Genomic DNA, 16,056 nt, shown 5'->3' with positions numbered 1-16,056 from the left:
CGTGATTGGATATCTAGAAGACAGGACTTTGGAGCAAGTGCTCAATTGTTTACAGAAATGCGAGTAGAAGATGCTGCGGGTTATAAAAACTATTTGCGGATGCTACCGCATCAATTTGACTTTTTACTCTCTCAAGTTGAAAGCGCTATACAGAAACAAGATACTAGCATGCTCAATAAGCAAACCTGTTCACACGCGCTAAAAGCACGCCCCCCTCCACCCGCGCTGCAGGTAGCATGACCAAAAATCGCACGACCGTTGATTTTTGAGCAAACTCAAAATGAGCATGCTCATTATTAGCAATGTTTCGACACACATACTACTAAGTAGCAATTGCTCAATAGTGGCATGCTTTCGTGCTAGTAATCAGCATGTGTAACAGTAGCTTGAAGTTATGTAAACATCAAATCAATATATGTCCTCCTTATTTTGTATTCACTTCAGAAACTACACTTTGACACGAGTTCACAAATTAAAATGGAAGACAAATCATTGATTTAACACACAAACCTCTGAATATATATTCTGTAAAAATGCACTTTTGAACCAAAAGCTTAATAACGTGCGAATAACTGATTCATTGTGTACAAAGCTGGATAACTTTGGTTTAAAAGCGGTATAGAAGCTTTTGACAGCCTCTATACAAGTGTTATTCAGCTGATTCACCACTATGCACACACTTATACAGCTATTACATTACTGTTATTCAGTTGTAAGCTACCCATCACTTCCCAAATTTTCTGTATAATGGCTCCTCTTCACGTTGGGCCGACGCCAACGCCAACGAGGGACGCATTTATGCATTAGAGGGAGCAAGTGATATTGCTATCTCATTCTACCGCATGGCTGCGTCCCTCGTTGGCGTTGGGGTTTGGCCCAACGTGAAGAGGAGCCATAACGTCTGTAACAGCGCTGTTGCAGACATTATTCACCTACCTTATTCAGCTTACAGTACGGCATGCTCTATTATTCAAACAATATTGAACTACTTTGTGTTCCTTGGGTACCATCTATTGATTGAGCAATGCTTTCATTTGTTCGGATTTCTGATCTACATTATAGTGTTTTTTTTTGTCGATTCGGTTTTGGGAAATTGTAGAAATGGCAATGCCATGAGATTTCGCGTGGTCTACCTACCCATAGCTTACACAGCAACTAGTTACCGTAGGTAGTATATTATATCTTTGATAGTTAGTATGTAGCCAGGTAGCCACAGTAGGTTAAGCACTAAAACGCACTTACGGCTCGTGCGCGCTGAAAGTGATAATGATAATAAATATAATAATATAGTTTCTCTCTTGTTTCAGTTTACACAGGTTGTTCTACAGTGTGGATTTCTTCTTGGTGGTATTTTATTCGGAATTATAGCCGATAAACATGGTAGAAAAACTCCACTCATGGTTTCCATAGTAATACAAGCATTGATGAGCTACGCTGCGAGTTTTGCGCCTTCTTACTGGAAGTTCCTCGTTTGCAGATTTATTGTGGCATTAGCTTCTGGGGGTGTAGGGATTATAGCGTTTGTCTTAGTAATCGAAGTAAGTGTGATAAAAACACAATGTCGCTTTCAGTACGGATCAGACGATACGATACATATGTAGCTTAGATAGTCAATAATCCCCATTAAGCATAAAAGTCTGCAAGCCTTAATTAGCCTTTACCGCCGCTTAATACAATTCCATATATGGCGAATATAATATTCAACTCTAGTGACAGCTATTACTTAATGATTAAATTTAAACAAATATTTTTTATTACATACAGTAACGGGTTAATTTATGTTTTATCCCATTCTTGTATTTACAACAACCTTAATACTACCACGATACAGCCGCTTTTTAAACGACATTGTTGCTTTGGCACGCGCTATAAATGGGAGCTGATCGCTCGCACAAAAGAAACTTAAGAAACTAATGGCTTTTGTTCAACAGCTTAGGGTTGAAATCATTTGAGAAAATTCTTACTATACAAGTGTGTAGCTTAATACACTTGTAGGTATTACGTTTTAATTTGGAACAACTATGCTCCAAAAATGAATGTGTTGAAAGTTCCCTTTTGGTGGCCGGTGCTGGCCTTCTCTGTTTTCCCAATGAATATCCAATGTGTTCAACCCAAGCCACATGCATTATTCCATTTGAGTGGAGTCAGAGACATTTTGTCACCAGGTTGTCGGTGGTAAATGGCGCACGATAATTCCCGTCCTCTATCAGTTGCCGTTCGGACTGGGTAATCCCGTGATGACAGTACTGGCATATTGGCTCAGAGAATGGAGAAAGCTACAGATTGCATTGTCGACATTATCTGCATTATTCATATTGTATTGGTTTTGGATATCTGAATCGCCGAGGTGGTTACTGGCGACAGGAAAAACAGAGGAAGCTTACGGTAATTATAATTACTAATTAACAAAATTATTATATAATTTATCAACTTTACAGTTCATTAGGCTAGACTCCATTGGCCCATCTTCCACAGCCAGTTCAACTTAAGCCCGCTCTCAATTCGCAGATTTGCGAACTCGACTCCACACTCGCGTTCGCGGCTCCGCGCCGCGATTCGCGCACGAGTGTAGAGCGGGCTTTACCAGCATAGTATACCCAACAAACAAAATATTCTTATAAAATTAAATCTATAAGGGCTAAACACTCATAGTTATTTTAAAATAGCATTCATTATGTCAAGGTACCTTTTAACGGCTCATTACAAGAAGATTTGGCTAATATTACCTTTATTCTTATAATTTGGCCATGTACACGTTAATAAATCCAATTAAGGTGGTTCGACTAGGTTACTCAAAGTTTAACCTTCGCTAGATGGCGCCACTTTCGCAAAATTTCAGGTTTTATTTTTTTGTGGAATGGTCTTGGTATTTGTATACTTAAAAGTATGAATAGCGCACTCTTTAAGGAAATATTGAACTATTAAAATAAACATTGAATACTTCATTGTGCAAAAACCACCTTTTAAAGTCGACGGAGTGTTGCTGTCATGCTTTTTCCTACTATTACTCACATATGCAAACAGTGTTTCCGTGATCCTTGTAGTAGACAATTTAACACAACGTAAGTATGCTGCAATAGCGTTGCGGTATGTTCGTGGTAATAATACCTTTTTTTTTTGGAAATAATACCCTGTTCACTGGTGAAGTTCCCAAAGATTGGAAAAACAGCATAGTTGTGCTCTTTCATAAAAAAGGCGATAAGACACTACTAAAAAAATTATCGACCCATCTCACTTTTAAGCCAGGTGTACAAAGCATTTTCGAAAATCCTGACTACACGTTTGACGAAAAGACTGGATGAACATCAGCCCAGAGAACAGGCGGGATTTAGAAAAGGCTTTGGAACGATTGACCACATTTTCACACTCAGGCAGAGGTTATCCAAAAGTCCGAAGAGTACAACATGCCTCTCTTCCTAGCCTTCGTCGACTATGAAAAAGCTTTTGACTCCATAGAACACTGGGCAGTCGACGAATCAATCCATTGATGTCACATAGACTACCGCTATATACAGATTCTGAAGGACTTATATAAGGCGGCGACAATGACCATACAGCTGAAAGAGCCAACTGACCCCATTCCAGTTCGAAGAGGAGTCCGACAAGGAGACGTGATATCCCCTAAGTTGTTCACCAACGCTATGGAGGATATATTTAAGACATTGGACTGGAGTGGCAAGGAGAGTGGTTTGGAAATAAGGGAATGAATGTTAACGGCGTGTACCTAAATGATCTGCGCTACGCGGACGATATAGTTATAATTGCTGAAAGTGCTGAAGACTTGCAACATATGCTGGAGCAACTATATCACGCGTCCCTGCGAACGGATCTTAAGATGAACATGGACAAGACAAAGGTTATGGCGACAGCCGATCTCACACCGAATCCCATTTCATTGAACGGACAAACACTAGAGCAAGTGCAGGAGTACACGTACCTAGGACAGGTAATAAAGCTCGGCCGAGATTCGAAGATGGCAGAGATAAGGCGAAGGAAGCAGTTTAGGATGGGCAGCCTTTGGGAAGCTGAGTTTCGTGCTGAAATCCAAAATCCCACAGTCGCTAAAAACAAAAGTTTTTAACCAGTGCGTACTACCGGCCATGACATACACGCTTGTGAGACATGGACACTGACTGCTGGGATGATCCACGAGCTCAAAGTGACGCAGCGTAACATGGAACGAGCCATGCTCGGCATAACACTTCGCGATCGAGTCCGAAACGAGCTCATCCGAAAATGCACAAAAGTCGTCGACATAGGTCACAGGGTCGCCCGGCTAAAATGGGCCTGGGCAGGGCATATGTGCCGACTTCACGACGAGCGGTGGAGCAAGTGCGTTTTGGAGTGGAGACCCCGGCTAGGCAGAAGAAGTGTAGGCAGACCACCCGCCCGTTGGTCCGATGACATAAAGGAGACTGCGGGACCAGTCTGGATAAGAGAGACTAACAACCGCTCAAAATGGAGAGAGATTGGAGAGGCGTATGCCCAACGGTGGGCGAACACACGCTAAAGAAGAAAGAAGAAGAAATGTTCGTGGAAATACGTGCAAGAGGATTGGGATTCAAGACTGGTGCGAGTAAGTATAATTTCTTTTTGTTTATTTTTGTCCTTTTTGTGTTATCTTACCTTTAAACGAGCAATTATTATATATATATTTATTTATATATTTGGGTGATATCAGAAACGGCTCTAACGATTTCGATGAAATTTGCTATGAGGGGTTTGCTCTCTTAACTAGGTCAGATCTGTGAGAAAACGCGCATTTTTGAGTTTTTATATGTTTTCTGAGCTTTGGTCGGTCTCCCAGATATTCAATCTCTTCTTCCTCGCGTGGGGTCCGCTTGGCAACTAATCCCAGTATTGGCGTGGGGGGTGTCATTCTGAATCCCTAACAACGTTTGTCCTAAAGCAGGGACCGTACAACCGGTTTTAATAAATACCTGTAAAAAAGTGTCAAACGAATAGTGGTTAAAATGTAATACCTCTATTCGAATTAGAGGTATTGTTGTCATTCCGCTTTTGTCTTTATCCCTATGCGCACAATATTTACATAATGAAATACCGGTATTCAATACCCCTATTGGGCTGTCTTTAGCATGTCATCCTGTAACAAGCGTTTTGGTTTTATTAAGCTATGGACTACCGGTGGTACTCAGGGTTCGTGGGTCTGACGCTCTATTGTCACACTACACGTCTGTGTTATTCCTAAAAAATCTATTTACCAGCTGAATTAATTCTAGAGAGAGAGAATGAGTAATATTGGGCGCCAGCACGCTATAGAGCGTACAAAATAGGTAAAGCTAAGATGAGAAAAAGAAAACTATTGTTTAAGCTCGAGACAATTAAATATAATATCAATGCTTCACACAAAGAAAACAGTACAGGAAGGCAACACAGAAGATAACCTTATGTTATTACTAAGTATGCTAAGAACACTATGCTATTGGACTGGTTACGCAGTCTTAGTTAAAGTTTGTTAAATCTATACTATACACTAGTTATGCAGTTAATCTATACTATACACTAGTTATAACTTGAAGTTTATTAAGAGGCCACTATTGCGTGAAGCTAATTTAAGTTTATGTATACTAGCACACCTAAATCACGTGTCCATAGTAAAGCAGACGAGCTATGACCACGTGTTGCGCCAGAGGCACACAGGGGGACAGCCAAAAGTCGCGGTGACACGTGCTAAAACCGTCAGCCACGTATCCAAGTGGCCGCCTAGCTACTCTGCGCCAACGTCGCGATGCGCAACATTAAATCACGAGCCCGAATAAGTCTAACAACAAATTAGATCTGACTACACCTGAGTCACGTGTCCGGAGCAGAAGACGGCGAAGCCGTGGCCACGTGTTGCTCCAATGGCGTGCAGGAAGACAGTCAAGAGTCGCGGTGACACGTGGTGGAACCGCCAGTCACGTGTCCAGGTGGCTGCCTATCTGCGTCGCCAACGTCGCGGTGAGCAGCACGAAGCGCCAGCCCAAGGTCCGCAGCAACGCCCAGCGCCGACACGTGCCCGAAGAAAGAGCCCAGTATAAAGCTAAAGAAAAAATATATATTGAAACCCAATATCAAAAAGGATTGAGGTTACGCACATGCTAGACCTTGTCTATTTGCTGCCCTATTTTCCACAGAAACTAACTAGACAATAATTAAATGGATTGCCACGTGATCATTTGCCACACATGGACCAAGGCGGAAAACAAAGAAAAACTACTCTTCCTACAATGAAAGTCGTAATTGCTTACCCGGATTTTAAGTGAAACGGTTGGTGCTACACTGCTGACATTTATAAAGAAAATATTAAGTGTCCCTTACAGGGATTTAGTACGCGACGCCATTATCGTCTGCATGCTGTAACAAAGAAATAAAAAAAATCAGTATAGACGAACGTTACAGAGACCGGGCTATATTTCTCCTAACACTAAAACATTTTCACTGCGACTTACCTCCCCTTGAAGTGTAGAAGTGTTTCCATATTATCTGGGATGGCTGCCGTAGGACTGATGGGACCTGGAGATATACGATGCCCAACCCGCTCACATCGCTGACGAAATCCAAGTGCTCGTCATGTTTCACAAATCAAATTCCTCTCTTGATTTATTTTTTTCAACCTATATCCACGCTTCAGAGCCAAGGAATTTTGCCAAGCAATGCAAGTGATGTCTCAAACAATATTTAGAAATTATCATGCCAAAAGACTAACGATATTGAGTATTAATATTTTAGAAGAATTAAACCTAAATATTTAAACCACTAAAGAAAATATGTAATGTTAAATAATAACCATAAAGTATCATAGAATGATAGCTCGCGGCTAGGTGATCGAGTACCTCTTGATGCGGATAGATGGCGCTGAAAACAATCCTGTAAGGCCTGTTTTTCTACAATGCCGCTAGGTGTCGTTGTGAGTATCAAACTGAAACCAAGGAATTGCCTTTGCTACGTTTGAAACGTAACAATCCAATACTAATTCGTTTAGGCTGATATTTGCTTGTAATTTCATACCCAATTTTAAGGACAGTAGACCTTATTAACGTTAAATACGGTAGGGCTTCTGTCAATTTCAAATAGAATAAATACATAAATATATCGACGCTTATCATGAATAGTGACACAAAACAAAATGAAATGCCATTCGACTTTAAATCTTACCAGTAAAAGATATAATATTAAATGCAATAGCATTTCATTTTTAGTTCTACCACTGTTCATGATAAGCAACGATATGTACGTTAGTAAAATTCGACTTTATTTTGTCATGGTTCTTCTAGTGGGTATGGTTACTCTACTATTAATAATACAACAATGGAGGTACTCGCAATTACTCTGATCTGACCAATCCTTCACGATGTGTACTCTTTGACCGCCTCAACCCAAGTGAACGAACTGCCCGAGCCTGTCCAACTGGTTCCATATCCCCACTACCTACCGTGTTGCCAGTAGTATAATGTTATTTTCCCAACCATCCCTGTATTAATCAGGGTAATGCAATAATGTTGCTACATTAAAATTATTATTCAACGCTATCTTTAATGTAAATATTAATAAATCATGACATTCGGCCATCCAACTTCGTGCATGACTCCGGCGCACGAACCTTATCACCAAAAGTTAGATTCGTTTTATATGTTCCGCCAATCATAAAGCAGTTTCTATTTTAAAGTTTTAAACGTAACGTATCATAATTTATATATTTACCTGATCAACAATTTTTTATTTAAATAAAATTATGATGTATATCCACTTGAAATGAATATCATCACATTCGGTCTTCTGTTCTGTTTATCTTTATTCATAAGTAATTAATTTCCATATCTGTTTTTCATTACTATTAAATACTGTGAGTACAAAATTTTCACTTAGGTTGTAACACTCGTTTTTTTTTTGTGTACGTAATATTCAATCTATACTAGACAATGTAATTTCGTAATATCTGTTATTAATTTTCGTATAATAACTATAAAATATATATAAATAACAAATCTCAGTTTTTATTATGCATATTTTGTTAAATTTAACATTACTTATGTCCGTTAAAGCATACGTGTCTTTTATTTAAGTCAGTAGGTACTCTTTTTTTTATACACTAAAATTGTTCGACTACAACGTTTTCCAGTTCTACATATTTTAATATTCACTTCTTGTTTGACCCAATATAATATTAGGTATATTGAACTAATGTAGACTTCCTTTTACTACATTCATCTATTCGTTATAGTTAGAAGATAATATTTGACTCCTGAAATTAGACGTCTACGTTACAATTTTCAAGACCACCAGTTTTGTGTTCAGCTGAAAACTATTACGTTCAGTTTCAAATTTACACATCTACCATGTATGTCTCTGAATCCGTAATATATAATAATGAAAAAACATTATCACAACTTGCCAGTAACAATCCTATTCTAATTCCTCTGATCTTTAATAGCTAGCAATACTTTGCTTTTCATCTCATGGTTGTTATTTGCACTACAATATCATACGAAAATTTATTTCTCAGACAAAGAAAATAAAATGATATTTTGTAATCAATCAAATGCCACTTTGAATAACATCGCTTTCGCTGATTATCATTCAATATACAACTCTCTACATGTAGTGATACTAAAGTTGCCTTATGCACTCCACTCACTATCAGTATAATCCAATTATTTTGTCATTGTCATTACTTCAAAACTAAACTAGTTAGTTCTTTATCTTCCGTCATTCTTTCTGTCATTTCTGATTCCATCATTTCCATCAATTCACTGTCAATATAGTAATGTTATTTCAATTGTAAGTGTAATAACTATAATAACCTTGTAATAACTCCAACATTGAAGCAAGATGTTTAAACTAAATTCATTACCTGCCGTCATTCCTTCATGCCAATCCCTATACTATCACTAAAACTGTCATTTCTTCCAAGTAATGTCACTATTTAGGCTCGTATTAAGATAATAACATACAAAATGTTATGTCTTGTAACTTCAAAGGATGTCAATGGGTACCTACTAATTCTCACGAAAGTAATGACTTATTATTCTTTTCAAATAATTTCAATAATTTGTTAAACTTATAATATATTTAATATTCGCCAAACATAAGATGTCTGAATTAGTAATGAACTTTAAAAATACATAGTTAAATCACTGCTAGATACGCCCTTACGTCAATGTAAGATATCGAGTGTCATCACTAAAGTCTTAACTTTATTTGATTGCAACAATGATTGAAACTGCTTAATCAAATAAAGTCTTAGTTATCAAGTCCAATGAAATCATTCTTTTTTTAATCTTTCTTTAAAACTAGGTATTATTTCTATGACATAGCGAGACGAGGAGACGGAATGACTGAGTTCATTACTCTAAGTCCAAATTTTAATTAAGATTCTCGAGCCATAAACCTTTGCCAGCTTTTAGTTTTTACGTCCATTAACCTTTGTTACTTATCTACAAATATAAATTTGAATAGCTTGTAAACCATAATATCTTTTCTAAAAAAAAACAATCACTATTCATATCAAATTCTGTCAAACCAGATAAGATAATCACTTGAATTTTGACAACCCTAAATAGCCGAAAGGGATAGTGCCATATATTAGAAAGGGATACCATGATTCAACCCTGAACCGCTGTCAAACTTCGGTTTTGTAGGAAGTTTCCTTTCTGTACGGCAATTATGAATAATTTATTTATTATTTTACTGTACTCTGTACATACGTCACATAGATAGTTATGTAGGTCTGTACAATTATTTACTTTTATTGATATGCTTTTTACTGTATTATACTGGTCCATAATTGCAGTATTTGACTACTTCCACATTTCGATTATTATAATATACCAATTACATACTTAAATTTCAAAAACTACGTAGGAAACTTAAACGCTTTTAGGATATCTGAATCATATACTTTCAAGCTGCGAAGTCTTATAACCAAGTACTTTCGCGTTTAACTCAATTCTGTCTGAATTATTACTCCCTTCTCTCTCCAATTCCTCTACAGTCTACGTATGTAATCTATGGGTATTTAGGGCATTGGCCACCATATACACTCAAGTGCTTACTTTTTTCACTTGCTAGCATTTGTTACAACCCCATGAATACAGCAAATCGTTTACCGTACGTTCGATCTGTTGTTCACTTTCCATTCTCGACTACTCAAAAGTTTATTACAAGAGATGCCTTTTTACTGTCTATAACGTCTACTCTGCATTATATTCGTGTTCTATGTTTAAGTTGTACAGTAAACATATTTCATATATTAGGTGTTTTATGGTATCAACATAAGTAAATGCACCTAGGTACTATCCCGTTAGCACTCAATCACTTTACATTGCATTCATCTGTTTTATATAACGGAATATCTTGTTAAGTCCATGATAACTACCTCTGTTCTTTTATTTAATGCACTTCTATATCTGGCACCTTTTTAATAAAATAATGAATGTGCTCATTGCAAACTCATGGTAGTTAGAACTTGGTGTGCTTAAAACTCTTCAATATCTTGATAATAAAGTATCAAATAATTTATAATCCATCGGAACATGAACATGATTAACAATAACACAACAATTAACAATTATTTAAATTTCGCCTATAACAAGGAATTTCTTCGAATACTGATCATCAACAACACAACATCTACGGCTCGATTCGGAAAATGAATTAGATTTCTACTAGACTTCAACAGGTTACGATACGGATAATTTAAAGATATTTGTAAGATAGATATGTCAAATTTGACGTTTCCGCGATTCTGGAGGTCCTCTTGAACGATTTCGACAAGTTATGACTTAGATATCCAAGTCACATCTAGTCGATATCCAATGTAGATCTAGTTGATTGAGTAGGTATTGAATCAATAAAAATCTAAAAGATCCAGTCAATATGGGATATCAACCTGTTATCACAATTCCATTTAATTATTTGAGATACTGTCAAATTCAACTTAGTAGTAGTCAACTTCAATAGTAAAAAGAAGCTACAACTTTCATACATTTATCTTTCATCATGACTGCGTACATAGTCAACTCTGCTGTAGCTTTTATTTCCTTTAATAAACTCGTGATCATCAAGTAACTTGAGTCAGTGCCCTAGTAGCATTTTCGTTGGGGCCCACGGTGCCAACGGTAGGGAAAACGTTGGGATGAGGTTCGTTCCGTAGCCAACATTAATTTTGTATTGGCCCACCATCGCATTTACCAACATTCGCTGTGGCACAGATGCCCAACAATGGGCCTTTGTGTATTTTGGTACCGTTGGCTAAACAACGATAATATTCGTTGGCCCAATGATGACATATATCGCATTTACCAACATTGGCAGTGGCAGTGATGCCCAACAATGGGCCTTTGTGTATTTTGCTACCGTTCGCTAAACAACGATAACATTCGTTGGCCCAATGGTGACGAATACCGCATTTACCAACATTGGCTGTGGCACGGATGCCCAACAATGGGCCTTTGTGTATTTTGGTAACGTTGGCTAGTCAAGGATATCATCCGATGGCCCAATGATGACAAATATCGCATTTACCAACATTGGCTGTGGCACTGATACCCAACAATGGGCCTTTGTTTATTTTGGTAACGTTGGCTAATCGACGATATCATCCGATGGCCCAATGACGACAAATATCGCATTTACCAACATTGGCTGTAGCATTGATGCCCAACAATGGGCCTTTGTGTATTTTGGTAACGTTGGCTAATCAACGATATCATCCGATGGCCCAATGATGACAAAAATCGCATTTACCAACATTGGCTGTGGCACTGATGCCCAACAATGGGCCTTTGTTTATTTTGGTAACGTTGGCTAATCAACGATATCATCCGATGGCCCAATGACGACAAATATCACATTTACCAACATTGGCTGTAGCATTGATGCCCAACAACGGGCCTTTGTTTATTTTGGTAACGTTGGCTAATCAACGATATCATCCGATGGACCAATGACGACAAATATCGCATTTACCAACATTGACTGTAGCATTGATGCCCAACAATGGGCCTTTGTGTATTTTGGTAACGTTGGCTAATCAACGATATCATCCGATGGCCCAATGATGACAAATATCGCATTTACCAACATTGACTGTGGCACTGATGCCCAACAATGGGCCTTTGTTTATTTTGGTAACGTTGGCTAATCAACGATATCATACGATGGCCCAATGACGGCAAATATCGCATTTACCAACATTGGCTGTAGCATTGAGGCCCAACAATGGGCCTTTGTGTATTTTGCTACCGTTCGCTAAACAACGATAACATTCGTTGGCCCAATGGTGACGAATACCGCATTTACCAACATTGGCTGTGGCACGGATGCCCAACAATGGGCCTTTGTGTATTTTGGTAACGTTGGCTAGTCAAAGATATCATCCGATGGCCCAATGATGACAAATATCGTATTTACCAACATTGGCTGTGGCACTGACGCCTAACAATGGGCCTTTGTGTATTTTGGTACCGGTGGCTAAACAACGATAACATTCGTTGGCCCAGTGAGCACAAATATCGCATTTACCAACATTGGCTGTGGTACTGATGCCCAACAATACTAGTTGAGTTTGCTTGTGGCGTCACTAGATGGCGTTACTGTCTCCAAACATCGAAGTTATAGTTATTTTCTCGATTATTCCGGATATAATCATAATATTTTTTAAAAGTAACTTATAAATCTAATAGCTATAACTATAAAATTTATACATAAATTTAAAAAATTGTATTTTACCAACATTTTCTCAATTTAAATCTCAAAAAACATAAATCTCGCTTACGAAGTTTCGAAGTGCGGTTAGTATAGAGTGTGTTTTTTTTAAGTGGGACAGTATGGGGAAATCCTAAAGTATAAGAGATACAGGGAAACTGTCTTAGGAAACATTAGGTACTTTTTTGTGAAAAAAAAATTGGTATAGTCAAAATTTTGGTCAAGTGTGAGTTGTCCCTAAAAATGATTAATTTTGATGAAATTTTTTTTTGACGCACATCTACTCAGTTTCATGAGGGGATCATTTTATTGTATGGGAAGAAAAAAATCGGGACAGCAGAAGTTAGGTAAATTTAATAAAATAATTTTACATTAAAGTAAATGTTCAAAGTGGCCTCCCTCTTGTCGAATGCAGGCACGAGCGCGTTTCAGAACACCTCTGGTAGCTTTAGACAAGGCGTTGTGATGTATGTTGTTCAAATGATAATGCACTGCGTCTTTTAACTCTTGTACCGAGTTGTAAGTATCTGCATAAATTCGACCTTTAAGGTACCCCCAAATGAAAAAATCCAACGGTGTTAAATCGGGTGAACGTGGTGGCCATTTAATAGGGCCATTTGTGCCCATCCAGCGATCAAGAAAATGTTCATTTAAAAACTGTTTCGTAGCGATACTATTGTGGGCAGGGGCGCCGTCTTGTTGGTAGATGATATTATTCAAATTATTTAATGGAATTGCCATATCTACTAAATCCACAGCCATGTTTAATATTTCCTGATATTTTTGACTATTCAATGTTCCATGGTAAATTTTAATGGCAAAGATTTTATTATCTAATATTGCACACCAACAATTAAAGGAAAAGCGGACCTGGTTATGGGTTGCCGTAGTTCGGAAGGGGTTTGTACGTGCCCAAAAATGATTATTTTTTCTATTGTACATGCCATTGTTTGAAAAATTGCATTCATCTGTCCAAATAATCCGGCTTGGAAAAGACGGGTTTCTAATCGAGCATGCTACAAACCACTGGCAAAATGCTAATCTCCGGTCAGTGTCTCCTGGAAGCAATGCTTGTACAAGATGACCTTCTATGTAACACTTGTACTTGTAAGCCTTCAATACCTTTCGTACTGTAGATTTATGCACACCGATAGTGTTAGCAGCTTCCCTCAATGAGGCTTTTGGGTAGGCTTCAAAATATCCTAAGATTGCGATAGTTGTAAATTCATTTATTACTGTGGCTCGTCTCTTCCGTTTTAATTTAAAACAGCCTCCCTTTCTTAAATTTTTCACCAGTTTGTCAAAAATTTTGCGGTCCGGTTGATCGCAGTCCGGATAACGTTCCCGATACCACTGTAACGCATTCACAGAGCTACGATAATTTACAAAATACGCTTCAATTAAATCTACTTTATGCGAGTTTGGTAATTCCATGACGAAAACTTAACATAATGTTAACTTTAAACAATGAAATATCAAGTAAAATACTGTTTGTTTCAAGAAGTTCCAAATTTAAAATTTGTTTTTTTTTTAAATTAGATTTGTAAGGTAAGGCTCGCGTAAGAATATCTTAAAGTATTTTAATCCTTTTTAAACCAAATAAAGTGTTCCAAATTCAAATGTAAAACTGGAATAGGCAATATTTTTTAAATAAAAACCTTGCAGTGGGCAGTGGTTTTCAATTTACACGGGTTGTAAAAATGAAAACGATTTTCTTAAATTTGACTAACTTCTGCTGTCCCGATTTTTTTCTTCCCATACAATAAAATGATCCCCTCATGAAACTGAGTAGATGTGCGTCAAAAAAAAATTTCATCAAAATTAATCATTTTTAGGGACAACTCACACTTGACCAAAATTTTGACTATACCATTTTTTTTTTCACAAAAAAGTACCTAATGTTTCCTAAGACAGTTTCCCTGTATCTCTTATACTTTGGGATTTCCCCATACTGTCCCACTTAAAAAAAACACACTGTATATACAAATTAGAGTGTATAGTAAGTGTACATGCTTCGGCAGTACATATACTAAAATTGGAACGATACAGAGAAGATTAACAACAACTGCTGCCTAGCCTAGGGCCTTCATGTGGATACAAACAATGCCTACCGTAGTGTAATTGTAATATTTATCAGCAAAGGCCCAACGTCGTATTACACAACCACTTACTTAACGTAGGGTAACTGTAGGACTCGTAAACAAAAGCCCATTACATAATTAGACTGTAGGCACACTATAAATTACACAACTATTTACCTACGGTAGTATTGTAAGAATCCTATACAAGGCCCAACGTTAAAGTTACAATGTTGGCCCTTTGTGGGACAAGCTGTGTTGGGCCTTCAACCTGGTGCATGACTACCTACCGACCTACCTGACTTGCCGTTGGGTAATTGTTGAATTTGCAAACAGAAGCACAACGAAAAAATTGCCCTTTTTTATTTTTTTGCAGTTGGCCCTACAGCAAGCCATACGGCCAAATGTAACAATTAACCAACCATCAAACAAATGTGTATAGGCCCAACCACGGCCCAACCAAAACCACCACCGTTGAATAATTGTATGATTTATTTAAATAGGCCCAACGAAAAAATTACTCTAATGGCCCTCTGTTGGGAATCTTCGGGAGGGCCTTTGTCGAGGGCCCTCCAGCAAATCGTACGGCCAAATGTAACAATTAACCAACCATCAAACAAATGTGTATAGGCCCAACCACGGCCCAACCAAAACCACCACCGTTGAATAATTGTATGATTTATTTAAATAGGCCCAACGGAAAAATTACTCTTATGGCCCTCTGTTGGGAATCTTCGGGAGGGCCTTTGTCGAGGGCCCTCCAGCAAATCGTACGGCCAAATATAACGGTTGCCCAACGAATACGTAAACAAAGGCCCAACAAAATCCCTACAAGAAAATGCTATTAGGGTGAATTGTGAAAGATATCTCTTTTAAGTATTTGATAGAACACCGACTGCATAGTTCTTTTTTTCTCGAATGTGACTTTATATTCCTAAATATCGTTTAGTCTTCCTCTAAATAATAATAATGAAACAGCTGTGTCTTATAAAATACTTGTCCAATATTCATCTCTATTGTTTTTGTCTACTTTCAATGACTTCGAGTAGGATAATTCATATTTTTATTTTTAACTCCTCAACCTCTCAACGCCAAATATCTCCGAAATCATGTAATTCTTATGACTTTCAAAAAAATAATTCGTTATAAATTTATAAGTGTTTCTTTCGCAAACTAACACAACAAACAAAAAAGCTCTCATCTTGCACTGACAAAATACAATAATTCTGTAGAGTTGTATAAAACAAACTCCCATTACTCGCTCTCATGT

General features: G+C 37.7%; 1 long non-coding RNA gene across 1 annotated transcript in view; it reads left to right on the top strand.

Moving 5' to 3' along the window:
• Window positions 1-1,304: 1,304 nt before the first annotated feature.
• Window positions 1,305-16,056, top strand: part of LOC134794218 (uncharacterized) — a 33,386-nt gene continuing 18,634 nt past the window's right edge. Inside the window, exons 1-2 of the long non-coding RNA XR_010144648.1 lie at window positions 1,305-1,538; window positions 2,166-2,385. This is a non-coding gene — a long non-coding RNA (uncharacterized LOC134794218). The remainder of the gene's footprint in view (window positions 1,539-2,165; window positions 2,386-16,056) is intronic.

The sequence above is a fragment of the Cydia splendana genome, chromosome 10, assembly GCF_910591565.1.
Source record: "Cydia splendana chromosome 10, ilCydSple1.2, whole genome shotgun sequence".
Taxonomy (NCBI): Eukaryota; Metazoa; Arthropoda; class Insecta; order Lepidoptera; family Tortricidae; genus Cydia; species Cydia splendana.
This window is presented reverse-complemented; position numbering and strand designations above follow the sequence as displayed.